The 27,636-nt window shown below is 47.7% G+C and overlaps 1 long non-coding RNA gene across 1 annotated transcript; it reads left to right on the forward strand.

Moving 5' to 3' along the window:
• The first annotated feature begins 1,743 nt into the window (after nt 1-1,743).
• Nucleotides 1,744-27,144, forward strand: LOC121063048. Its single transcript, XR_005815802.1, has 2 exons — nt 1,744-1,794; nt 26,980-27,144. It is a non-coding gene; the product is annotated as an uncharacterized LOC121063048 (long non-coding RNA).
• The last annotated feature ends 492 nt before the right edge of the window (nt 27,145-27,636 follow it).

A 27,636-nucleotide genomic window follows, 5' to 3' on the forward strand; every position in this document is an offset into this window, starting at 1 on the left:
GCTGCTCCAGCTCCTGCAGCTGTTCCAGTACCAGCTCCTGCAGCCGTTCCAGTTCCTGCTTCTGCAGCCGCTCCAGCCCCTGCAGCCGCTCCCGCTCCTGTGGCTGGGTCAGAGAAACGAGCTGTAGCAGTGCAAGTTGCCCCTGCAGAGGGTATTCCAACCCCTGTGGCAGGCCCTGTGGCTGGGTCAGAGAAACGAGCTGTAGCAGTGCAAGTTGCCCCTGCAGAGGGTATTCCAACCCCTGTGGCAGGCCCTGTGGCTGGGTCAGAGAAACGAGCTGTAGCAGTGCAAGTTGCCCCTGTAGACAAGGTGAAAAAATGGTATAGAGACTAGGGTCGTTTAGAACGCAGAAAGTCTTCTGCTAAGTCTAGGTATAAAGAAGACGAGGCTGGGCCATCAGAGGTGCAGGAGGATGAGGATGAGGATGTTGAAAAAGAAACAGTAATTACCTGAACCCTATACCAGCGTGAGCTACGAGATGTGCAAAAAGATTTTGGTTGCTGCATAGGTGAGCAGCTTGTCACCTGGCTGCTCCGGTGCTGGGACACCAGAGCCAACTGTGTGGAATTAGAGGGCAGGGAAGCCAGGCGGCTGGGATCCCTTGCTAGAGATGCAAGCATTGACAAAGCAATTGGAGATGGAGCACGACCTTACAGCCTCTGGAGGCGCCTCCTGTCAGCTGTGAAGGAAAGGTATCCCTTCAAGGAAGAACTTGTATGTCTACCAGGCAAGTGGACCACCATGGAGAAGGGAATCCAGTACCTGAGGGAATTAGCCATACGGGAGGTGATTTATAGGGACCTAGACAATGAACAAATATCCACAGATCCAGATGAAGTCAAGTCTACACGACCCATGTGACGGAAGTTTCTACAGAGTGCACCATCATCATATGCCAGCTCATTGGCAGTAATGGCCTGGAAAGAACATGAGGAAACCACAGTGGATAAATTAACTAAACAATTCCGGCAGTACGAAGAAAGTCTCTCCTCTTCCTTACAGGCCTGCGTCTCGGCTGTGGAGAAACTCTCTGAAGAGTTCCACCAACTTAAACAGAATTTATATTCCTCCCCACCTGAACAAACCAGTGCCTCAGCTATCAGGGGTAAGCATCCATCAGTGCAAGGAAGAGGATACAGTGGGTACACACCCCGTGCCACCCTGTGGTTTTACCTACGTGACCATGGAGAGGACATGAGAAAATGGGATGGAAAATCTACCTCGACCCTAGAGGCATGGGTACGTGAGTTGCAAAAGAAAACAATCCGGAGAAAGGGGTTCTCTGAAAAGCTTGCTGCTCCAACTTCCAGCAGGCAGTCCTTCAGACACAGAAATGAAGATTCCGACCAGGATTAGAGGGGCCCTACCTCCAGCCAGGGGGAGGAAAGGGACAATCGAGTTTATTGGACTGTGTGGATTCGGTGGCCTGGCACGTCAGATGCACAAAAGTATAAGGCTTTAGTAGACACCGGTGCACAGTGTACTGTAATGCCATCAAGCTATAAAGGCACAAAACCCATCTGTATTTATGGGGTGACGGGGGGACCCCAGCAGTTAACTGTATTGGAGGCTGAAGTGAGTCTAACTGGGAATGAGCGGCAAAAGCACCGTATTGTGACTGGCCTGGATGCTCCTTGCGTCCTTGGCATAGACTATCTTAGAAGAGGATATTTTAAGGACGCAAAAGGGTTCCGGTGGGCTTTTGGCATAGCTGCCTTAGAGACAGAGGACATTAAACAGTTGTCTACCTTGCCAGGTCTCTCGGAGGACCCTTCTGTTGTGGGATTGCTGAGGGTCGAAGAACAGCAAGTGCCAATCGCTACCACAACTGTGCACCGGCGGCAATATCGCACCAACCGAGACTCCCTGATTCCCATCCATAAGCTAATCTGTCAACTGGAGAACCAAGGAGTGATCAGCAAGACTCATTCACCTTTTAATAGTCCCATATGGCCAGTGCGAAAGTCTAATGGTGAGTGGAGACTAACAGTGGACTATCGTGGCCTGAACGAAGTCACGCCACCACTGAGTGCTGCAGTGCCAGACATGCTAGAACTCCAGTACGAACTGGAATCGAAGGCAGCCAAGTGGCACGCCACAATTGATATTGCTAATGCATTTTTCTCCATCCCTCTAGCAGCAGAGTGCAGGCCACAGTTTGCTTTCACTTGGAGGGGTGTCCAATTCACCTGGAATCGGCTGCCCCAGGGGTGGAAACACAGCCCTACCATTTGCCATGGACTGATCCAGTCTGCGCTGGAACAGGGGGAAGCTCCCGAACACCTGCAGTACATCGGTGACATCATCGTGTAGGGTGACAAAGCAGAGGAAGTTTTCGAGAAAGGGAAGAAAATAGTCCAAATCCTTCTGAAGGCTGGTTTTGCCATAAAACAAAATAAAGTTAAAGGACCTGCACGAGAAATCCAGTTTTTAGGAATAAACTGGCAAGATGGATGTCGGCAAATCCCAATGGATGTGATCAACAAAATAACAGCTATATCTCCACCAACTAGCAAAAACGAAACACAAACTTTCCTAGGTGTCGTGGGGTTTTGGAGAATGCACATTCCAAATTACAGTCTGATTGTAAACCCTCTCTCCCAAGTAACCCGTAAGAAGAATGATTTCGAATGGGGCCCTGAGCAAAGACAAGCCTTTGAACAAATTAAGCAGGAAATAGTTCATGCAGTAGCCCTTAGGCCAGTCCAAGCAGGACAATATGTAAAGAATGTGCTCTACACCGCAGCCGGGGAGAATGGCCCCACCTGGAGCCTCTGGCAGAAAGAGCCTGGGGAAACTCGAGGTCTACCCTTCGGGTTTTGGAGTCGGGGATACAGAGGATCTGAGGCCCGCTACACTCCAACCGAAAAGGAGATATTGGCAGCATATGAAGGAATTCGATCTGCTTCAGAAGTGGTCGGTACTGAAGCACAGCTCCTCCTGGCACCCCACCAGCCGGTACTAGGCTGGTTTTTCAAAGGAAGGGTCCCCTCTACACATCATGCAACTGATGCTACATGGAGCAAGTGGGTTGCACTGATTACTCAGCGGGCTCGAATAGGAAACCCCAGTCGCCCAGGAATCCTGGAAGTGATTATGGACTGGCCAGAAGGCAAGTACTTTGGGATATCATCAGAGGAGGAGGTGGTCCGTGCTGAAGAAGCCCCACTGTACAACAAGCTACCAGAAAATGAGAAGAAATATGCCCTGTTCACTGATGGGTCCTGTCGTATTGTGGGAAAGCATCGGAGATGAAAAGCTGCTGTATGGAGTCCTACACGACGAGTTGCAGAAGCTGCTGAGGGAGAAGGTGAATCGAGTCAGTTTGCAGAAGTGAAAGCCATTCAGCTGGCCTTAGATATTGCTGAACGAGAAAAGTGGCCAGTTCTCTATCTCTATACTGATTCATGGATGGTAGCAAATGCCCTGTGGGGGTGGTTACAGCAATGGAAGCAGAACAACTGGGAGCGCCGGGGCAAACCCATCTGGGCTGCTGCACTGTGGCAAGATATTGCTGCCCGGGTAGAGAACCTGGTTGTAAAGGTACACCATGTAGATGCTCAAGTGCCCAAGAATGTGGCCACTGAAGAACATCAGAACAACCAGCAGGTGGATCAGGCTGCTAAGATTGAAGTGGCTCAGGTGGACCTGGACTGGCAACATAAAGGTGAATTATTTATAGCCCGATGGGCCCATGACACCTCAGGCCATCAAGGTAGAGATGCAACATACAGATGGGCTCGTGATCAAGGGGTGGACCTGACCATGGACACTATAGCACAGGTTATTCATGACTGTGAAACATGTGCTGCAATCAAGCAAGCCAAACGGTCAAAGCCTCTTTGGTATGGAGGACGATGGCTGAAATATAAATATGGAGAGGCCTGGCAGATTGATTACATCACACTCCCCCAAACCCGCAACGGCAAGCGACACTTACTTACAATGGTGGAAGCGACCACCGGATGGCTGGAAACATATCCTGTGCCCCATGCCACCGCCCGGAACACTATCCTGGGCCTTGAAAAGCAAGTCCTATGGCGACATGGCACCCCAGAAAGAATCGAGCCAGACAATGGGACTCATTTCCGAAATAACCTTATAGACACTTGGGCCAAAGAACATGGAGTGGGTGTATCACATCCCCTATCATGTATCAGCATCCAGGAAAGTTGAGCGATACAATGGATTGTTAAAGACTACACTGAAAGCAATGGGTGCTGGGACATTCAAAAACTGGGATACACATTTGGCAAAGGCCACCTGGTTAGTCAATACTAGAGGATCTGCCGACCGAGCTGGACCTACCCAATCAAACCTGTTACGCACTGTAGAAGGGGATAAAGTTCCTGTAGTGCACGTAAGAAACATGCTGGGTAAGACAGTCTGGGCTACTCCTGCCTCAGGAAAAGGCAAACCCATTCGTGGGATTGCTTTTGCTCAGGAACGTGGATGCACTTGGTGGGTAATGCAAAAGAATGGGGAGGTCCGGTGTGTACCTCAGAGGGATTTCATACTGGGTGAGAACAGCCCATGAGTTGAATTGTAGTATGTTAATTATTATATAATACTGTATGTCATCCCTACCATGATTGCTATATACCATAGATGAAAATGGTGATTAATTAGAAGGTATTGGAAAGAGTGTAACCTGAGCATGACATAAATGGTATGGAATAAGGGGTGGATATCTGTCCTGGTTTCAGTTAGGACAGAGTTAATTTTCTTCCTAGGAGCTGGTAGGGTGCTATGTTTTGGATTAGGATGAGAAGAGCGCTGATAACATGCTGATGTTTTAATTGTTGCAGAGCAGTGCTTACACCAAGCCAAGGACTTTTCAGTTTCTCGCTCTGTCCTGCCAGCGAGCAGGCTAGGGGTGCAGCAGGAGCTGGGAGGGGACAGACCCAGGACAGCTGACCCAAACTGGCCAAAGGGGTATTCCATACCATCTGACGTCATGCTAAACAATATATAGGGGAGGCTAGCCGTGGTGGGGGGCCGGCTGCTTGGGGATAGGCTGGGCATCGGTCAGCGGGTGGTGAGCAATTGCATTGTGCATCACTTGTTTTGTACACATTATTAGTAGTAGTACTATTATCATTATTATTTTTATTATTATCCCTGTCTAAATAAACTGTCTTTATCTCAACTCACAGGCTTCACTTTCCCGTTTCTCGTCCCCCATCCCAGAGAGGGAGGGGGGAGGGTGAAGCGAACGGCTGTGTGGTGTTTGACTGCCAGCCGGGCTAAACGACAACATATGGAATACCCCTTTGGCCAGTGTTGGTTCAGCTGTCCTGGGTCTGTCCCCTACCAGCTCCTGCTGCACCCCTAGCCTGCCCGCTGGCAGGACAGAGCGAGAAGCTGAAAAGTCCTTGGCTTGGTGTAAGCACTGCTCTGCAACAATTAAAACATCAGGGTGTTATCAACACTCTTCTCATCCTAATCCAAAACATAGCACCCTACCAGCTACTAGGAGGAAAACTAACTCTATCCTAACTGAAACCAGGACAAACAGGTTGCCCATGTGATACTGTGATACTATTAATAGGACATTGACATATAGCAATCATGGTAGTGATGACGTACAGTATTATATAAGAATTAACATACTACAATTCAACTCAGGGACTATTCTCACCCAGTATAAATCCCCTTGAGGTACACACCGGACTTCCACCATTTCTTTTGCATTACCCACCAAGTGCATCCAGGTCCCTGAAGCAAAAGCAACCCCAGGAATGGGTTTGCCTTTTCCTGAGGCAGGAGTAGCCCAGACTGTCTTCCCCAGCATGTTTCTCATGTGCACTGCAGGAACTTTGTCCCCTTCAACAGTAAGTAACAGGTTTGATTGGGCAGGTCCAGCTCGGTTGGCAGATCCCCTAGTATTGACTAGCCAGGTGGCCTTTGCCAAATGCGTAACCCAGTTTTTGAATGTCCCAGCACCCATTGCTTTCAGTGTAGTCTTTAACAGTCCATTGTATCACTCAACTTTCCCGGAGGCTGGTGCATGATAGGGGATGTGATACACCCACTCAATACAGAATCACAGATCACAGAATTGAAGGGGTTGGAAGGGACCTCGAAAGATCATCGGGTCCAACCCCCCCTGCCAAAGCAGGTTCCTTAGAGCAGGCTGCCCAGGTAGGCATCCAGACGGGCCTTGAATATCTCCCAGAGAAGGAGACTCCACAACCTCCCTGGGCAGCCTTTCCAGTGCTCCGTCACCCTCACCATGAAGAAGTTCTTTCTCATGTTGTTGCGGAACTTCCTGTGCTCTATCTTGTGGCCATTACCCCTTGTCCTATCCCCACAAACCACTGAAAAGAGGTTGGCCAAATCCCTCTGTCTCCCACACCTCAGGTATTTATACACATTGATGAGATCCCCTCTCAGTCTTCTTTCTCCAGGCTGAACAGACCACAGGTCTCTCAGCTTCTTCATAGGGAAGATGCTCCAGGCCCCGTATCATCTTTGTGGCCCTCTGCTGGACTCTTTCCGGGAGATCCCTGTCTGTTTTGTACCGGGGAGCCCAGAACCGGACACGGTACTCCAGGTGAGGCCTGACCAGGCAGAGTAGAGGGGGAGGGTCACCTCCCTGACCTGCTGGCCACACTCCTTTTAATGCATGCCAGGATCCCATTGGCCCTCTTGGCCACGAGGGCACACTGCTGGCTCATGGTCAACCTGTCGTCCACCAGGACACCAGGTCCTTCTCCTCAGAGCTCCTCTCCAGCAGGTCATCCCCCAGCCTGTACTGATATGTCGGTCGTCCCTTCCCAGGAGCAGGACTCTACACTTGCTCTTATTAACCTCATTTGGTTTCTTCCTGCCCATCTCTCCAGCCTGTCCAGGTCTCACTGAATGGCAGCACAGCCTTCTGGCATGTTGGCCACTCCTCCCAGCTTTGTGTCATCGGTGTACTTGCTGAGGGTGGACACTATTCCCTCATCAAGGTCATCGATGAAGATGTTGAACAAGACCGGACCCAGCACCGACCCCTGGGAAACACCGCTAGTGACAGGTCTCCAACTGGACTCTGCGCTGCCGATCACCACACTCTGAGCTCGGCCTGTCAGCCAGTTCTCAACCCACCTAACTGTCCACTCCTCTATCCCACACTTTCTCAGCTTTGCTAGCAGGATGTCATGGGAGACAGTATCGAAAGCCTTGCTAAAGTCAAGGTAGATGACATACACTGCTCTCCCCCCATCTACCAGCTGGTGATGCCATCATAGAAGGCAATGAGTTGGTCGAGCACGACTTCCCCTTAGTGAATCCATGCTGACTACTCCTCATAACATTCTTCTCTTCCAATGGCTTGGAGATGGCATCCAGAACAAGCTGTTCCAACACTTTTCCAGGGACAGAGGTGAGGCTGACTGGCCTGTAGTTTCCTGGATCCTTCTTCTTGCCCTTCTTGAAGACCGGAGTGACATTGGCTATCCTCCAATCTTCACGCACCTCTCCTGTTCTCCAGGACCTTTCAAAGATGATAGCGGTTCGGCAATCACCTCTGCCAACTCCCTTAGCACACGTGGATGCATCCCATCGGGACCCATGGATTTGTGTGCGTTGAGCCCACTCAGACGCTCCCGAACCACTCTCTCCTCAACCACGGGGGAGCCCTCCATTTCCCAGCCCCTTTCTCCTCCCGCCAGGGTCAAGGAGTCCCGGGGGGGAGTCCTTGAAGCAAAGACTGAAGCAAAGAAAGCATTCAGTATCTCCGCCTTCTCGGCATCTCTTGTAACCAGGACACCCCCCTCATTCAGCAAGGGACCCACATTATCCTTAGACTTCCTTTTACTGTTTACATACTTTAAAAAACCCTTCTTATTATCTTTTATCTCTTTTGCAAGCCTCATCTCTAGGTGGGCTTTAGCCTTCCTCGTTGCGTCCCTGCAGGCCCTGACAACACGTCTATACTCCTCCCAAGAGGACAGGCCCTTTTTCCACATTTCATAGACCTTCCTCTTCCTTTTGATCTTGTCAATGAGCTCCTTGCTCATCCACGCAAGTTTCCTGCCCCCCTTCCCCGATTTCCTACTCTTAGGGATGCACTGATCCTGAGCTTGGAAGAAGTGCTGTTTAAATGTAGCCCAGCTCTCACAAGCACTCTTGCCTTCTAGCAACCTTGCCCATGAGATACTCCCAAGCAGGTCCTGGAAGAGGTCGAAGTTGGCTCTTCGAAAGTCCAGGGTAGCAAGCCTGCCACTAGCCTTACTTCTTCCACCAAGTTCCATCTTGAACTCCACCATCTCATGGTCGCTGCATCCCAAGCTGCCCCCAACCTTCACATCCCTAACAAGCCCATCCCTGTTGGTAAGGACAAGGTCCAGAAGCACCCCCTGCCTCGTCGGCTCCTCCACCACCTGCGTCAGAAAATTGTCTTCAACGCATTGTAAGAACCGTTTGGACTGCGTGTGCCTGGCCGAGTTGCTTACCCAACAGATGTCTGGATAATTGAACTCCCCCATGAGAACCAGCGCTCGTGACCGTGAGGCTACTTCCAGCTGCTTGTAGAAGGCCTCATCGACCTCCTCCTCCTGATATGGTGACCTGTAGTACACCCCCACAACAGTGTCCCCACACCAGCCCACCCCTTAATTCTCACCCACAAGCTCTCCACTTGTCCTTCACCCTCCCCCAGGTGGAGCTGGGTACACTCTAATTGCTCCCTCACATAAAGGGCAACCCCACCCCCTCACTTCCCCACCCTGTCTTTCCTAAAAAGGACATAGCCCTCCATGACAATGTTCCAGTCATGCGAGCTGTCCCACCACGTCTCTGTGATTGCAACAAGATCGTGGCCCTGCGACCAAACACAGATCTCGAGCTCATCCTGTTTATTTCCCATGCTCCGCGCATTGGTATACAGGCACTTCAGGGAAGCAGCAGGCGCAGTTACCCCTGGAGAGATGCAAGAAGAAGATTCCGGACGGGGTATCGGGATCATTACCTTCTCTGAGGAGTCCTCAGACAATCCTGTGGGAAACTCAGAGGTTTAATATACCATGTTCTTTGGCCCAAGTGTCTATAAGGTTGTTTCGGAAATGAGTCCCATTGTCTAAACTCAATTCTTTCTGGGGTGCCATGTCTCCATGAGACTTGTTTTTCAAGGCCCAGGATAGTGTTCCGGGTGGTGGAATAGGGCACAGGATATGTTTCCAGCCATCCGGTGGTTGCTTCCACCATGGTAAGTACGTGGCGCTTGCCGTTGCGGGTTTGGGGGAGTGTGATGTAATCAATCTGCCAGGCCTCTCCATATTTGTATTTCAGCCATCGTCTGAGGCTTTAACTGCTTGGTTTCATTTGATTACAGCACATGTTTCACAATCATGAATAACCTGTGCTATAGTGTCCATGGTCAGGTCCACCCCTTGGTCACAAGCTCAGCTGTATGTTGCATCTCTACCTTGATGGCCTGAGGTGTCATGGGCCAATCAGGCTATAAATAATTCACCTTTATGTTGCCAGTCCAGGTCCACCTGAGCCACTTCAATCTTAGCAGCCTGATTCCCCTGCTGGTTGTTTTGATGTTCTTCAGTAGCCCGATTCTTGGGCACATGAGCATCTACATGGCGTACCTTTACAACCAGGTTCTCTACCCGGGCAGCAATATCTTGCCACAATGCAGCAGCCCAGATGGGTTTGCCCCTGCGCTCCCAGTTGTTCTGCTTCCATTGCTGTAACCACCCCCACAGGGCATTTGCTACCATCCATGAATCAGTATAGAGATGATAGAGAACTGGCCACTTTTCTCGTTCAGCAATATCTAAAGCCAGCTGAATGGCTTTCACTTCTGCAAGTGATATCCCAAATATTGCCTTCTGGCCAGTCCATAATAACTTCCAAGATTCCTGGGCGACTGGGGTTTCCTATTCGAGCCCGCTGAGTAATCAGTGCAACCCACTTGCTCCATGTAGCATCAGTTGCGTGATGTGTAGAGGGGACCCTTCCTTTGAACATCCAACCCAGTACCGGCAGTGGGGGTGCCAGGAGGAGCTCTGCTTCAGTACCGACCACTTCCGAAGCAGATCGAACTCCTTCATATGCTGCCAATATCTCCTTTTTGGTTGGAGTATAGCGGGCCTCAGATCCTCTGTATCCCCGACTCCAAAACCCCAGGGGTCGACCCTCGAGTTTCCCCAGGTTCTTTCTGCCAGAGGCTCCAGGTGGGACCATTCTCCCCCGGCTGCGGTGTAGAGCACATTCTTTACATCTGGTCCTGTTCGGACTGGCCCAAGGGCTACTGCATGAACTACTTCCTGCTTAATTTGTTCAAAGGCTTGTCGTTGCTCAGGGCCCCATTCAAAAGCGTTCTTATTACAGGTTACTTGGTAGAGCGGGTTTACAATCAGACTGTAATTTGGAATGTGCATTCTCCAAAACCCCACGACACGTAGGAAAGTTTGTGTTTCCTTTTTTGCTAGTTGGTGGAGACATAGCTGTTATTTTGTTGATCGCCTCCATTAGGATTTGACAACGTCCATCTTGCCATTTTATTCCTAAAACTGGATCTCTCATACAGGTCCTTTAACTTATTTTGTTTTATGGCAAAACCGGCCTTCAGAAGGATTTGGACTATTTTCTTCCCTTTCTCGAAAACTTCCTCTGCTGTGTCACCCCAAACAATGATGTCATCGATGTACTGCAGGTGTTCAGGAGCTTCCCCCTGCTCCAGCGCAGACTGGATCAGTCCATGGCAAATGGTAGGGCTGTGTTTCCACCCCGGGGCAGCCGATTCCAGGTGAATTGGACTCCCCTCCAAGTGAAAGCATACTGTGGCCTGCACTCTGCTGCTAGAGGGATGGAGAAAAATGCATTGGCGATATCAATTGTGGCGTACCACTTGGCTGCCTTTGATTCCAGTTCATACTGGAGTTCTAGCATGTCTGGCACTGCAGCACTCAGTGGTGGCGTGACTTCGTTCAGGCCACGGTAATCCACTGTTAGTCTCCACTCACCATTAGACTTTCGCACTGGCCATATGGGACTATTAAAAGGTGAATGGGTCTTGCTGATCACTCCTTGGTTCTCCAGTTGACAGATTAGCTTATGGATGGGAATCAGGGAGTCTCGGTTGGTGCGATATTGCCGCCGGTGCACAGTTGTGGTAGCGATTGGCACTTGCTGTTCTTCGACCCTCAGCAACCCCACAACAGAAGGGTCCTCCGAGTGACCGGGCAAGGTAGACAACTGTTTAATGTCCTCTGTCTCTAAGGCAGCTATGCCAAAAGCCCAGCGGAACCCTTTTGGGTCCTTGAAATATCCTCTTCTAAGATAGTCTATGCCAAGGACGCAAGGAGCATCCGGGCCAGTCACAATACGGTGCTTTTGCCACTCATTTCCGGTTAGACTCACTTCAGCTTCCAATACAGTTAACTGCTGGATCCCCCCGTCACCCCATAATACAGACGGGTTCTGGCCCTTTACAGCTTGATGGCATTACAGTACACTGTGCACCGGTGTGTACTAAAGCACTTCTGTGCGTCAGACGTGCCAGGGCCATCGAATCCACACAGTCCAATAAACTCGGTTGTCCCTTTCCTCCCCCTGGCTGGAGGCAGGGCCCCTCTAGTCCTGGTCAGAATCTTCGTTTCTGTGTTTAAAAGACTGCCTGCGAGAAGTTGGAGCAGCAAACTTTTCAGAGAACCCCTTTCTCCCGATTGTTTTCTTTTGCAACTCACATACCCGTGCCTCTAGGGTCTCAGTAGATTTTCCATCCCATTTTCTCCTGTCTTCTCCATGGTCACGTAGGTAAAACCACAGGGTGGCATGGGGTGTGTACCCACTGTATCTTTTTCCTTGCACGGATGAACGCTTACCCCTGATAGCTGAGACACTGGTTTGTACAGGTGGGGAGGAAAGTAAACTTTCTTCAAGTTGATGGAATATTTCAGAAAGTTTCTCCAAAGTATTCTCTTTTAGTTCATGGTCACTGGTTTGTACAGGTGGGGAGGAAAATAAATTCTCTTTAAGTTGGTAGAACTCTTCAGAGAGTTTCTCCACAGCCGAGACGCAGGCCTGTAGGGTAGAGGAGAGACTTTCTTCGTACTGCTGGAGTTGTTTAGTTAATTCATCCACTGTGGGTTCCTCATCCTCTCTCCAGGCCGTTACTGCCAATGAGCTGGCATATGATAATGGTGCACTCTGTAGAAACTTCCGCCACATGGGTCGTGTACAGTTGACTTCATCTGGATCTGTGGATATTTGTCCGTTGTCTAGGTCCCTATAAATCACCTCCCGTATGGCTAATTCCCTCAGGTACTGGATTCCCTTTTCCATAGTGGTCCACTTGCCTGGTAGACATACAAGATCTTCCTTGAAGGGATACCTTTCCTTCACAGCTGCCAAGAGACGCCTGTAGAGAGGCTGTGAGGTGGTGCTCCATCTCCATTGCTTGTCAATGCCTGCATCTCTAGCAAGGGATCCCAGCCACCTGGCTTCACTGCCCTCTAATTCCATACAGCTGGATCCGGTGTCCCAGCACCGGAGCAGCCAGGTGACAATCTGCTCACCTATGCAGCGACCGAAATCTTTTCGCACATCTCGTAGCTCATGCTGGTATAGGTTTCGGGTAGTTACTGTTGCTTTTTCAACATCTTCATCTTCATCCTCCTGCTCCTCTGATGGCCAGCCTCGTCTTCCCTATACCTAGACCTAGCAGAAGACTGTCTGCGTTCTAAACGACCTGAGTCTCTATAACCATTTTTTCACCTTGTCTACAGGGGCAACTTGCACTGCTACAGCTCGTTTCTCTCACCCAGCCACAGGGCCTGCCACATGGGTTGGAATACACGCTGGGCCAGCTGCAGGGGTTGAAACAACCCGCCGGGCCCATCACAGGAGCTGGGATGACCACTGGGCCCATCATGGAAATTGGAACGTCCGCAGGGCCCATCACAGGAGCTGGAACGACTGCTGGGCCCGTCACAGGAGCTGGAACGACCGCTGGGCCTGTCACAGGAGCTGGAACGACCACAGGGCCCGTCACAGGAGCTGGAAGGACCGATCGGCCCATCACAGGAGCTGGAGAGAACACAGGAGCTAGAGAGGTTGCGGGGGCTGGAGAGGCCGCGGGAGCCGGAGAGGCCGTGGGAGTCGGAGAGGCCACGGGGTCCATCGTAGGGGTTGGAGTGGCCTCAGGGTCTGTCACTAGGTTTATAGTAGCATCGACTGCAGCTCGATAGGAATAGGCCAGACCCCAGCATGCTACAGTGATTTGTGTCTCTTTGGAATTGCCAGAGTCATGACACCCCTTTTTCAAGCATTTTGCCATTTTTTTAGGATTTTGCACTGCTTCAGGGATGAATTTCCAAAACACTGGAGGTGCCCACTGCTCTAGAAACCTGCCCATATCCTCCCACACTCCCTGCCACTCACAACTATTCCGCCTCAAGACAGATCTCCAGATGAGATTCCTAAGTAGTTGTTTAACCTTAAACAAAACCTGAAGCGCATTCAGGAGACATAACAACAAGAACATGCTGGTCTGAGCATCCCAAGGATATTCAACATCTTGGAGAACTATCGTAACTAGCTCAGAGGATAAGAGGGTGGTGAAGGAGAAAGGGAGAGTGAACAAGTAGGAAAAAATATCTTCCCCTGTCCCCTCCACAGACTGGCTCCCTGAAGAAAAAAGGGAATAGGTGTAATTGTTAATAGCTTCCAAGATATGGTTTCCAAAGTACAGAGTCAACGACATTGCTGAGTACAAATACCAGGTTAGGGTCATGACCAGAAATCTCATCATTTCATAAGCCATCGTTACACCGCACCAGTACCATAATGATGTTAAACCAGGGCCCGGAAAGGATAAACAGCACGACAAGGAGCACATACAGAAAGTAACGTGCTATAAACTCAATATGGAAAAACAGGCACAGCAGACTTGAGATTAAAGCAATCAACTTTGTGACTAGCAACTATTAAGCAGGTCGAATACTTATACCAATTTTGGTTTAACACACTCTGGTCAAATCTGTCGATATCTCAACCCTTCGAGCCCCACGTTGGGCGCCAAAAGGACTGTTGTGGTTTAGCCCGGCTGGCAGCCAAACACCACACAGCCGTTCGCTCACCCTCCCCCCTCCCCTCTCTGGGATGGGGGAGAGAAAGGGGAAAGTGAAGCCTGTGAGTTGAGATAAAGACAGTTTATTAAGGCAGGAAAAAATAAATAAATAATAATAGTACTACTAATAGTAATGTGTACGAAACAAGTGATGCACAATGCAATTGCTCACCACCCGTTGACCGATGCCCAGCCTATCTCCGAGCAGCCGGCCCCCCCACCCCCGCCCGCCACCCCTATATGTTGTTCAGCATGACGTCAGATGGTATGGAATACCCCTTTGGCCAGTTTGGGTCAGCTGTCCTGGGTCTGTCCCCTCCCAGCTCCTGCTGCACCCCTAGCCTGCTCGCTGGCAGGACAGAGCGAGAAGCTGAAAAGTCCTTGGCTTGGTGTAAGCACTGCTCTGCAACAATTAAAACATCAGCATGTTTTCAGCACTCTTCTCATCCTAATCCAAAACATAGCATCCTACCAGCTACTAGGAGGAAAATTAACTCTGTCCTAACTGAAACCAGGACAAACAGGTTGCCCAGAGAGGTTGTGGATGCCCCCATCCCTGGAGGCATTCAAGGCCAGACTGGATCTGGCTCTGGGCAGCCTTCTCTAGTGGTTGGCAACCCTGCCCAGAGCAGGGGGGTTGAAACTAGATGATTTTTAAGGTCCTTTTCAACCCAGGCCATTCTATGATTCTATGATTCTTCTCCTCCAGGCTAGTTACGGTAGGTCTTCAAAACTTGAATATCCTTGGGATGTTCAAACAAGCATGTTCTTATTGTTATGTCTTCTGAATGCACATCGGGTTTTGTTTAAGGTTAAACAACTACTTAGGAATGCCATCCAGAGATCTGTCCTGAGGCAGGATAGTTATGAGTGGCAGGGAGTGTGGGAGGATATGGGCAGGCATCTAGAACAGTGGATACCTCCAATGCTTTGGAAATTCACCCCTGAACAAGTGCAAAATTCTAAAAAGAAAACAAACAAACAAACAAAAAAAAAAACTGGCAGAATGCTTGAAAAAAGGTGTGTTATCACCCTGGCAATTCCCAGGAGACACAAGTCACTGTAACATGCTGGAGCTTTGCCTATGCTTCCGAACTACAATCAACACCCTTCCAACCCTGCAAGGGGCCCTAAGGCTCGGCCAGGGAAACAAACTGTGCTAGTGGCAGTTGCCCCTGTATGCAAGAAGAAACAATGGATGAGAAGGTTAGGTCATTCAGGAAGCAGAGGAACTCCTACTCAGCCTGGGGAGGAAAGAAGACGAAGAGGCAGGCTACTCTGAAATGGCTGGGCCATCTGAGGAACAAGAAGACAAAGAGGAAGATGTAAGAACATCAGTCACTACTCAATGCCTATCCCAGTGTGAGCTACAAGATACATGAATAGATTTCAGTTGTCGTCCAGGTGAGCATCTTGTCACCTGGCTGCTCTGGTGCTGGGATAGCGGAGCCAATAGTCTGGAATTTGAGGACAGGGAAGCCAGGCAGCTGGGATCCCTCGCTAGGGAAGGGGGCATTGACAAAGTAATTGGAAAAGGAGCACAAATCTTCGTGTGAGAAACTAAGTTGTGTTTTTGCAATAGAAGGTGTTTTTGCAGTGGAAAATTCCACTAACCTTGCCTATTCAAAAGTGGTTGTGCAGGCATGACAGTAGCATAGCAGTGGGGTGTATGTTAAGCAGTCACACTGTCCCAAAATAAGGAAGATAGCTAAGTAAAACAGGATGAGCCGCCATTGCAATCACAAATAAAATGGATTCACAGAAGATCCTGTCTGAGAAAATTATTGAGATTTTTCTCACAGTTTGGGGGCTCGTCCGGGATATTGTCACCTGTCGAAGAGTTCTTGCTACCACAGACAGGAAGGTGCACCCCGCTGATTTCAGCGGTCCCGCCAGGGGTGGTGGGTTGTCTCGGTATGTCCAACAAAGGACCAAGATTATTAATCTGAAGACAGGCTCTGCAAAGCACTGGGGAGAAGGGAGGCCACCACAGACACAGGACAGACACAGTACAGGCACAGGGATAACTGCTGATAACCCAGACCAGGAATTCTGTGCACAGACTGAGGCTAGGCAAACTTTACCGTATATTGCCTCGGGGTGGGTTCAGGGAGACTCCTGTGAGGAGTGAGAATGAGATGCACTTTTGGTGCAAAGCAAGTGTGGAGTCCCAATCCGCGGTTCCGTAGTCCCGCGAGGGGCACAGCCAGAGACGGACGAAGCGAAAGACAGATGAACAAAAGAGAATCTCGGGAGTTTGGGCCTTTAAGTGTACAGTATCCTGGGCACGGTAAGGTGCTCGGCAGTACACCCCACCTCTGTCCTAATCGTGGGTGAAGGCATGTGGTACCCCGTGGGTGGTGAAGTCCACAGCAGCACATCAGGAAGAGATGGGGAATAAGGGTTCCAAGAGTCAGCAGGATGGGGTTGGAGACCCCAGGACTGTGCCTAAAGATAGTCCTTTGGGGAGAATGATAAGGAATTGGAAAAACAACCCAAAAACTGGGGAAAAAGATAAAAAACAATGGTTAGATATTGTGTAATTGTCTGGTCTAAAAAGCCAATAAAAGGAACTTCAGTATTTTGGCCAAAATACAAGTCTGATGAAAATTCAGGCTTCAAATTTATATGTAAGCAATAAGACTCCTTTTTCAGAGGAGGAATCAAGTTATGCTCCCTGTAATCCTAATATTGCACCAGAAGCAGCAGCAGCTGCTCCAGGAGGGGAGACGGGCTGCAATTGACGCAGTCCCTGGAGGAGGAGCGCACTCTAGGCTCTGGCAAGAATTAGAACAATTTAGAAGAGATATTGAGAGTTTCGCCTTCCCTGACACTAACAGTACTAACACTAACTGTGTATCCTCTTGGGGAGGTTCCTGTGGGACAAGGACAAATACGTTATGTGAACTCCCCCCCCCTACCAGCAGAGAGGTTAGGAGTTTTAAGAAGGAAATTAAGTCTTTAACTGAGGGCCTAGCAGAACAGTCAAATCTGTTTCTAAGGCCTAGTTTGTAATCTGGGGGGGTTGGAAGGAACCCATAAGGATCATCGAGTCCAACTCCTGGCTCCACACAGGTCTACCCAAAATTCAAACCATATGACTAAGAGCACAGTCCAAATGCTTCTTAAACTCCGTCAGGCTTGGTGCTGTGACTACATCCCTGGGGAACCTGTTCTAGTGCGTGACAACCCTTTCAGTGAAGAACCTCTTCTGTCAGTCTTGAGTATGTTATTCAATCCTGAGTATGTTATTCAATCTTGACTATGTTATTCACTGGAGAAGAATGTTTAGGAGGGGAATCGATGCCTTTGACTGGAAAGACCCTGAAACAGGACGGAAGCAACAATACAGATGGACAGTTTTACCTCAGGGGTTTACAGGCCACCGATTTATTTGGGCAAGTTCTAGAACAGATTTTGGAGCAATTCCAACCTCCCAAGGAGGAATTACTGTTACAATATGTGGATGATCTTTTATTGTCAGGACAGGAGAACACAGTTGTGAAGGAAGCCACTAACAAGCTATTCAAATTTCTGGGTAAACAGGGCTTGAGAGTATTTGAAAATAAATTAAAATGCGTAGACAGAGAGGTCAAGTATTTAGGGCATCTAGTGTCTGAGGGAGAATGGAGAATAAATCCAGAGAGGATTCAGGGAAATGTTGAGCTACCCCTACCCAAAACTAAAAAGAAATAAAAGGTGGGTGGAAGCTTTCCCTTCAGTATCTGCTACTGTGAACATAGTAACTAAAGTATTTCTAGAACAAATAATTCCCAGGTATGGAATTGTTGAAAATATTGACTCTGATCAAGGAAATGACTTTATGTCAGAAATATTGCAAGGGCTATTGTGGACTCTAGGAATTAAGTGGGAATTTCATACTGCTTGGTATCCTTCCTCTTCTGGAAGGATGGAGCAGATCAGACAGTAAAGAAGCAATTGACTAAGTTCTGGCAACTTGGCTTCCCTGAATGAAGTGCTTACTTTTGACACTTCTCTGAATTCAAACTGCACCAATGTTGTGGTTTAACCCAGCCAGCAGCTAAGCACCACACAGCCGTTTGCTCCCCCTCCCCCTCCCTCTCTGGGATGGGGAGAGAAACGGGAAAACGAAGCCTGTGGGTTGAGATAAAGACAGTTTATTAGGACAGAAAAGAAAATAATAATAATAATAATAGTACTACTAATAATAATGTGTACAAAACAAGTGATGCACAATGCAATTGCTCACCACCTGCTGACCGATGCCCAGCCTATCCCTGAGCAGCTGGTCCCCCCACCTCAGCCAGCCACCCCTATATATTGTTTAGCATGATGTCAGATGGTATGGAATACCCCTTTGGCCAGTTTGGGTCAGCTGTCCTGGGTCTGTCCCCTCCCAGCTCCTGCTGCACCCCTAGCCTGCCCGCTGGCAGGACAGAGCGAGAAGCTGAAAAGTCCTTGGCTTGGTGTAAGTACTGCTCCACAACAATTAAAACATCAGAGTGTTATCAACATTATTCTCATCCTAAGTCCAAAACATAGTGCCCTACCAGCTACTAGGAGGAAAATTAACTCTATCCTAGCTGAAACCAGGACAACCAAGAAAAGATGTGTGAGTTTCACCATATGAAATATTATTTGGATTGCTGTACCTGGACAAAGGGAATGAATTACCTCAATTCGAAACAAAAGATGATTTTCTTAAAAACTATATACTTGGGCTGTCGTCCTCTTTGTCATCTCTCAGGACCTGTGGATTGTTAGCTCAAACGCCACCCTTGGATGTCACGATCCATCCATTCCTAGCAGGAGATTAGGTTCTGATACAGACATGGAGGGAATCAAAGCTACAACCTGAGTGGGATGGACCATTCCAGGTACTCCTGACTACTGAGACAACAGTAAGAACAACTGAGAAAGGGTGGACTCATACCTGGGTAAAAGCATCAGTTAACCCTGAAACCTGAGAGACTGCATTAACAAAGACTTGTAAGGTTAAAACTGTTAAAACTAACTATTGTAAGTCTTTAACTTCTCCTTAGAAGAATTCTTAATGAATTAATTAGTAAAAGGGATTGAATTACACAGAACTGGAGTGTTTTCAGGGAACACTCCTTGGAAGTGAGAGATAAAGAAGGGGGGGGGTGTATTCAATCCCCACCAGAAGAATCCTTATTAGTTTGTGATTTTTATTGTCTTTCTTTATTATTATTCCTTAATTATTGTAGGGATATATATAGAAATGATGTATTTTAAGTTTATCTTAGTAATACCTATTCCCAATGGATTAGTGATAGGATGGAGGGAAAAATCAGCATTTCCAATTAATCCAGAACATCTCTTGAGTTCTAGCTCGAAATAATTGTTGGATTTGCACCCAGATGCCTAGAAAGACTGAAAAGGCCTTGTCGCGTTAAGGGGTGTAGCCGATTAACCGTTATGGGTCTGGTCGGATTCAGGGTACTGAACTATCACAATCACAGATTCACCAATAATGTATAACCGCCCTTACTCTAGTCGCGTTCAGTGAGAACTATCACGGCTAGGAACAATGCACAATTTATTACAGCAACAGGTACACAGGTTCTTTGGATTGCCAGCGATAGTTACTGTCTGCAAAAGCAAGCTAGCATGCATGAAATGCACAGGTGCGCAGCCTGGAAATTAACACGTTAAAAAGGCACAAAGACTGGTATAACCAAGTGTTCAAATCTCACCCAAAGGCGTCCCAATGGGGGGGGAAGAGAGGCTCAGCCCGTTGACTGATCCCAGGACTCAGGAGGTCCTCAGGATGGTGTGTTCCCTCGGGATGGTATCTCCCCTGACGGTGTTATCTTCCCTAACATCCCCTCTCTCTTAGGCCAATTTATATTATTTTCTGTCTTTTAGGTGGAGCTTGATTTTCCTTTCCTAAGCAAATTATACAAAGGACGCGCGATGATAGCAAAACCTGGGATATGTTTGCGCCAATAACTTAAAGCTCCCAATACTTGTTGTAACTCCTTTACACTAGAAGGTCTTTGTCCATGTTCTATTTTTTCCAGCGTGCCCTGAGGAATAGAAGCAGCTCCATTAACCCACCAGACTCCCAGGAATTTAACTTCCTGTGCAAGCCCTTGACACTTTGAATCAGGACTCTCTGAGAGTGGTCTTGGGACTTAATACTGGATGAACTAATACAGCCCATTCGGTGTCCGTACTTATCTATGTCTTGTACAAATTCACTCCAGGTGGGAATGAGGGAATTTGGATTTTGTCTACGACCACGATCACCATCCCTACGAGCAGCTTGTATGCGATCCTGGGTATTTGCTACGAACATCTTAAGACAATCAGGGAGTCCACGGATGAGAGGGGTTAATCGAACCGGGTCAATAGGAGCTAACATCGGGGATTTCCTGAATTCATCTCTTTCATATATTGCCTGAATGCAGTCTGCTTTCTGTACTGCTACAGCCAGGTCAGAATAGCTTGTGACTCTAATTTCCAGGGGTTCCCCTCTCTCCTGGGGATCTATACCACCTGCCCAGTATGCCGCCCGTGCAGTTATAGAGTAATTATGGTCTCCTGGTGTGGTGGTTAAAAATATTCTTGGTCCCCAAAAGCCTCTTGCTTCTTCCTCACTTAACATAATTCGATCTCCTCCTTCAAGAGAAACTCACCACACATACTCAACTTCCGATTCCCCTGACTGCCTTGAGAACTTCTGTATTTTAACCAACTCTGCCGGTGACCATGGAATCATTCACACAGCAGTGCAGATTTCATCATCATCATCAACAGTAGTCTCAGTCTTAGCCAAAGGTCTCAAGGAAATCGACTGAGGTTCAGAATCAGCAATCTCTTTGACCTCATCATCACTGTCAAGCCAGAAGTCACCATCCCAGCTTTCAGGGTCTGCACTATGCAGCAATCTATGAATCTGCTTAACCGGAGCAGAAGGCTGTACTTTATTTAACAGATGACTAACCCTCTCCAGCAATTGTTTAAGATGATTATTCTCACTCACAAGTTTATCATTTTCAGTCACAACTTTGTCATTCTCAATCAAAAGTTTATCCACTCTGATTCCTAATGTTTTTCCCGTTTCCCTTTCAAAGGCCAATGATGACTTCAACACCTCATTCTCTGATTTCAAAGCTGTATATTCCACATCAGAAATCAGTTTGGGAGCAGGAATTTCCTTAGCTTCCTGATAAGCACAAGACAAACAGGCTCCTAACACAGCACAAATCGCACCTTTACCCTTTCTTTGACCAATCTTTCATGAAGCCTGACACTGCCCAGTACGCTCTACCACTTTCTCCTCATCTTTCCAAAACTTTTGGGCCCACTCTTTCCCCGCCTGGGAAGGGGCACATTTGTATTTTTGCAGAAGTTTATCCATAGCAATCCTGCCAACTACGCCAATTTCACTGTCGCATTAAGGGGTGTAGCCAATTAACCGTTATGGGTCTGGTCGGATTCAGGGTACTGAACTATCACAATCACAGATTCACCAATAACGTATAACCGCCCTTACTCTAGTCGCGTTCAATGAGAACTATCACGGCTAGGAACAATGCAGTTAAGTGCAATTTATTACAGCAACAGGTACACAGGTTCTTTGGATTGATGGCGATAGTTACTGTCTGCAAAAGCAAGCTAGCATGCATGAAATACACAGGTGCGCAGCCTGGAAATTAACGCGTTAAAAAGGCACAAAGACTGGTATAACCAAGTGTTCAAATCTCACCCAAAGGCGTCCCAATGAGGGGGGAAGAGAGGCTCAGACCGTCGACTGATCCCAGGACTCAGGAGGTCCTCAGGATGGTGTGTTCCCTCGGGATGGTATCTCCCCTGATGGTGCTATCTTCCCTAACATCCCCTCTCTCTTAGGCCAATTTATATTATTTTCTGTCTTTTAGGTGGAGCTTGAGTGACTCTAGTCAATCTTAGTTATGATTGGTGAAAAGTTTTCCTGTCTCCATTTAAAGGAATAGGCTCCGAGAAATTCAGAGCGCATGCTCAGTGAGGGGTGGTCGTACCTTGGAGGCGGGTAGCTTTTGGGAAGGAGGTGTGTTTTGGTATTATAATGATATTATAATGAGCAAAAGTTCACTAGAGTACAGCATTCTGTCAAAAACATGACAGGTCCTTGGCTCAGGGTGGCAAAAAAGTGCAGCTTGTCGGTCTCGGTATGCACAAGAACAATCGAGTCCCCACCTGGTCACAGAGCCTAGCTGTGGTGTCTCCACTCCATTCTATGCTCCGTACTGTTCCTTAGAGTCAGCACACCAGGTTCCCCCAGTGTGATAGCATCTAAATTTGGAAACCTAGGGAACGCTTAGGTAATCGCTCTCTATAGGTACCTTAAAGGAGGCTGTAGCGAGGTGGGGGTTGGTCTATTCTCCCATGTGCCTGGTGACAGGATGACGGGGAATGGGCTAAAGTTGCGCCAGGGGAGGTTTAGGTTGGATATTAGGAAGAACTTCTTTACCGAAAGGGTTGTTAGGCATTGGAATGGGCTGCCCAGGGAGGTGGTTGAGTCGCCATCCCTGGAGGTCTTTAAAAGACGTTTAGATGTAGCCCTTAGTGATATGGTTTAGTGGAGGACTTGTTAGTGTTAGGGCAGAGGTTGGACTAGATGATCTTGGAGGTCTCTTCCAACCTAGACGATTCTGTGATTCTGTGATTCTGTAATGCAGCTATGCCCTACCCTGAAAGCCTCTTCAATGCTGTACATTTTCTTTAAAATATGAATGTTAGTTTTATTTTCCTAGTTACTTTAGGCAATTGCACCACAGGCCTTGTCCCTGATTGCTATTTCCAGCAGCAACTGTGTCTGGATTCTCTAGATTTCTAAAAACAACGGATCATACTCAGTCCCGGGAAGGAACAGATTTTGAAGTTGAGCTCCCTACACACAATCCTGGCTACAATATACTGTGTTATCAAGGGTGCCTTTTAAACAACATTGATAGAAACTCAGGGGGCAATAGTACAGACCCTGGGTGTGAAAATATTATTCATGAAGTAGGGAAACATCCATATGAATATGGTAGCTACGGGAATGCTAATATACATAAATGCACACCAGATACAACATGAGAATCCTGTAACTGGATGGCCTGTCCCAAATGGCAAGGGGTGGTACTGGCTATGTGGCCATAAAGCCAGGAAGGTGTTGCCCCTAGGATGGAAGGGAACTTGCACGCTGTGGGCAATAATTCCAAATGTAACTATTATGGAACACCCACAGAGCCAAAGCCCCCTTGAGACCACACGCAGAATTAAGTGGACTCCAGATAATCCTCTAGTAAAAAGAAACAGGGCATTTCACTGTTTTGCAAAGTGGTTTCTACCTTGGTTAGGGGTGAGTGAATTAGAAAACACTATTGTAAATATCTCAGCTATAATGGAAGAACTAGAAAATAACACTCTGGATGCAGTCCAAGCACTACAAGAGGAGGTAACAAGTTTGCAAAAATAGTACTCCAGAATCAAATGGTATTAGATTTACTACTAACCTCACAAGGAGGAGTGTGCACTGTAATTAATGCTAGTTGCTGTATGTATGTAGATCAAATGGGACGAATTTGATCTCAAAAATATTTGGGAAAAAAAAACAACAAACAAGATCCTACATAGAGTGGCTCAAGATGACACTTCCTGGGGATTTAAAAACATTTGAGAGAAACTAACTTCGTGGTTACCTGAATGGAATTGGCTCAAACAACTATTTGTTGGTATTATAATAATAATGGCATTGTATATCTGTCATCCCCCGTGACATCCGAAGAAAAATATTGCGCCCTAAAGTTGGAAAAACTCAAGAATGGGGGATGTGAAGAGGTGCAAAAACAACAATAGGAATTAAAAAAGAAGAGGGGGGGAATTGTGAGAAACCAAGTTGTGTTTTTTCAATAGAAGGTGTTTTTGCAGTGAAAAATTCCACTAACCTTGCATATTCAAAAGTGGTTGTGCAGGCATGACAGTTGCATAGCAGTGGGGAGTATGTTAAGAAGATAAGGGGAAGGTCCCACTGTCCCAAAATAAGGAGGACAGCTAAGAAAAACAGGACGAGCAGTACAAAATCAGTAAAAACAAAAATCACAAGCCCTCTAGTCTAGAAAAAAAATAAAAAGAGAAATTAATGGTTAGTCAAATAAAATTGTACATATATGGTATAGAAGGGCGTTGAGTAGGTTGTGAACTTGTAGTACACAGCCAATGAGGAAACCGGGGAGAAATCAGCTGTTGGGTAATAGGGAATATAAGGTTATGATAAACTTTTATTGTGCGCTCTTGCTTGCAGGACGCCCACCATTGCAATCGCGAATACAATAGTTTCACAGAAGTTCCTATCTGAGAACATTATTGAGATTTTTCTCACATTTGCCCTCTGGAGGAGTCTCCTATCAGGCATGTGTACTGGGTCTGGCTGGCATGGAGTTAACTTTCCCTGAAGCAGCCCATACAGCACTGTGCTCTGCACTTGTAGCTAGAACAGCACTGGTATCACACCAGTGTTGTGTCTGCTGCTGAGCAGTGCTGGCACAGCATCAGGACTCCCTCTAACCCCGCCCCCCCAAGAGTCAGCAGGCTGGGGGTGGGCAAAAAGTGAGGAAGGAACATCACCAGGGCAGCTGACCTAAACCAACCAAAGGGATATTCCATACCATATGATGTCACACTCAGCAATAAAAGGTGGAAAAAGGAAGAAGAGGGGAGGGGTGGGCTCTCGTTGTGAAAACACCTCCCGAACAATGGCTACATGCGTTGAGGCCCTGCTTCAAGGACGTGGTCAAGCATCGCTCATTTGTGGGAAGTAGAGAGTAATTTCTTTCCTCTGCACTTCCACACAGCCTTTCCTTGTTAGTTTTTTTTTCCCTTTCCCCATTTCCCTTTAATTAAATTATTTAATTAATAATAATTTTCCCTTAAAAATTATTTTTTCCTTTAATTTAATTATCCTTATCTCAACCTGTGAGTTTTTCTTTCCTTTTCTTCTTCCCCTCCCCTTCTGAGGAGGGGAAGTGAGAGAGAGGTTGTGGTGGATTTCAGCTGCCTGAAAAGTTAAAACCACCACAGTCCTTTTTGGCGCCCAACGTGGGGCTCAAAGGGTTGAGATAACAGTAGAATTGATTAAAACTCTTACAACTGACACACTTACTTGCTAGTCACCATGTTCAGTTTCCTGTTAATATTTTCCTGTTTGATCATGTCTCATGTAATCCATGTCATGTTCTCCCTTCTCCTCCATATCTGATCCAAGAGTGTGCTACAATCCGTGTTCGTTTTTTTTAATTCGCTGTGCTGCCAAGCTCTGGCCTTGAGTTTAATCTGGCATTCAGGCTCTGCACTGTTATCATTTGGGTCTCATGGAAACTATCTTTTAGGGAATATTCAGAATTACACTGCCTTCTTTTCCTCATCTGGAAGTCAAATTATGAATAAGATCAGGAATGGTACCTCCTCCTTCTTTCACAGTGGGCTAATTACAACAGTTTCTGAGTACTTTGAATTTCCATGTGTAACCCATATATTGCTATTTCTAATTCTGAGTAATGGGTTTCCTCTTCCCTCTAAGGTTAATCAATTTTTTAGAAATCTTACCCAGGAATTTGCCTCGAGACAGTCGGGTGGCGGATAGCAAGGTGTATGGGAGCATGTAGGCAGGTACCTGTCATGGTTGTCTCCTCCAATAGTTTTGAACTTCACCCCTGAACAAGTGCAAAATCCTAAAAACCTGTTAGAATGTTTGAGAGTCGTATGCCCTGACCCTGACAATGCCAGAGAATGACAGCTTGCAGCACTGTGCTGGGTCCTGGCTTACGCCTATCAAATGGTATTTAACACCACCCAGCACCCTCAAGGGGGGGAAGAGGTCTCCAAATCTGATGACCAGGTAACACACACTGTGGCTAACCCGGAGGACCAACAATGTTATCAGCCGCCCCCATAGTCAAGACAAAACAATGGAAACAGAAGTCAGCTCGTTTAGTAAGGGAAGAAGCCCCTCCAAAGAAGGTGGGAAAAGGGGAAAAGGCAGGCAGCTCTAAAGCAGAGCCATCACAACAACAGCAGGAAAGAAGAGAAGGAAATCATAAAGGAATCAGAAACCACCCGATCCCTATCCCTGAGTGAGTTGCAAGAAATACGAAAGGATTTCAGTCGACACCCAGGTGAGCACATCCTCACCTGGCTGCTTTGATGCTGGGACACTGGGGCCAATAGCCAACAACTAGAAGGCAATGAAGCCAAGCATCTGGGAACCCTCTCTCGAAAAAGGGTCATAGACAGAGTATTTGGGAGAGAGACACAGGTTCTCAGCCTCTGGAGGCATCTCCTGGGAGGGTCTCCTAAGAAAATGCTGCTCCAGTTTCTGTTGGGAAGCTCTCCAGAGACAGTAGAAGGTCTGATGTTATTCTTGACCCTGATGAAGGGACCTCTGATTTGCATTTGCAAGAATTAAGTGTCAGACACTCCAACCAGGATTAGAAGGGCCCTGCCTCTGGCCAGGTAGAGGAGAGGGATAACTGGATTTATTGGACTGTGTGGATCCGATCGCCTGTCACATTGGAACCTCAGGAATACAAAGCTCTAGTGGACACTGGCGCACAATGTACCTTAATGCCATCAGGCTACCAAGGGACAGATCTCATCTGTATCTCTGGAGTGACAGGGGGATCCCAACAACTAACTGTATTGGAAGCTGAAGTGAGTCTAACTGGGAATGAGTGGCAAAAGCATCCCATTGTGACTGGCCCCGAGGCTCCATGCATCCTCGGCATAGACTACCTCAAGAGAGGGTAATTCAAGGATCCAAAAGGGTACCGGTGGGCTTTTGGCATAGCTGCTTTGAGTACAGAGAAGATTAAGCAGCTGTCTACCCTGACTGGGGTCTTTCAGAAGACCCTTCTGCTGTAGGATTGCTGAAGGTCGAAGAACAGCAGGTAACAGTCGCTACCACAACAGTGCACCGGTGGCAATATCGCACCAACCGAGACTCCCTGATTCCCATCCATGAGTAGGTTCGTTGGCTGGAGAGCCAAGGAGTGATCAGCAAGAATCGCTCACCATTTAATAGTCCTATATGGCCAGTGCGAAAGTCTAATGGAGAGTGGAGGCTAATGGTGGACTACTGCGGCCTGAATGAAGTCACACCACCTCTGAGTGCTGCAGTGCCGGACATGCTAGAACTCCAGTACGAACGGGAATCAAACACAGCAAAGTGGTATGCCACAGTTAGTATCGGTAATGGATTTATCTCCATCCCTTTGGCAGCAGCATGCAGGCCGCAGTTTGCTTTCACTAGGAGGGGCATCCAGGACATTTGGAATATTAGGACAAAGCAATTGGAGATGGAGCACGACCTTACAGCCTCTGGAGGCGCCTCCTGTCAGCTGTGAAGGAAAGGTATCCCTTCAAGGAAGAACTTGTATGTCTACCAAGCAAGTGGACCACTATGGAAAAGGGAATCCAGTACCTGAGGGAATTAGCCATACGGGAGGTGATATATAGGGACCTAGACAACGAACAAATATCCACAGATCCAGACGAAGTCAAGTGTACACGACCCATGTGGCGGAAGTTTC

Source organism: Cygnus olor (genome assembly GCF_009769625.2).
Source record: "Cygnus olor isolate bCygOlo1 chromosome W unlocalized genomic scaffold, bCygOlo1.pri.v2 SUPER_W8, whole genome shotgun sequence".
In the NCBI taxonomy this organism is placed as follows: domain Eukaryota; kingdom Metazoa; phylum Chordata; class Aves; order Anseriformes; family Anatidae; genus Cygnus; species Cygnus olor.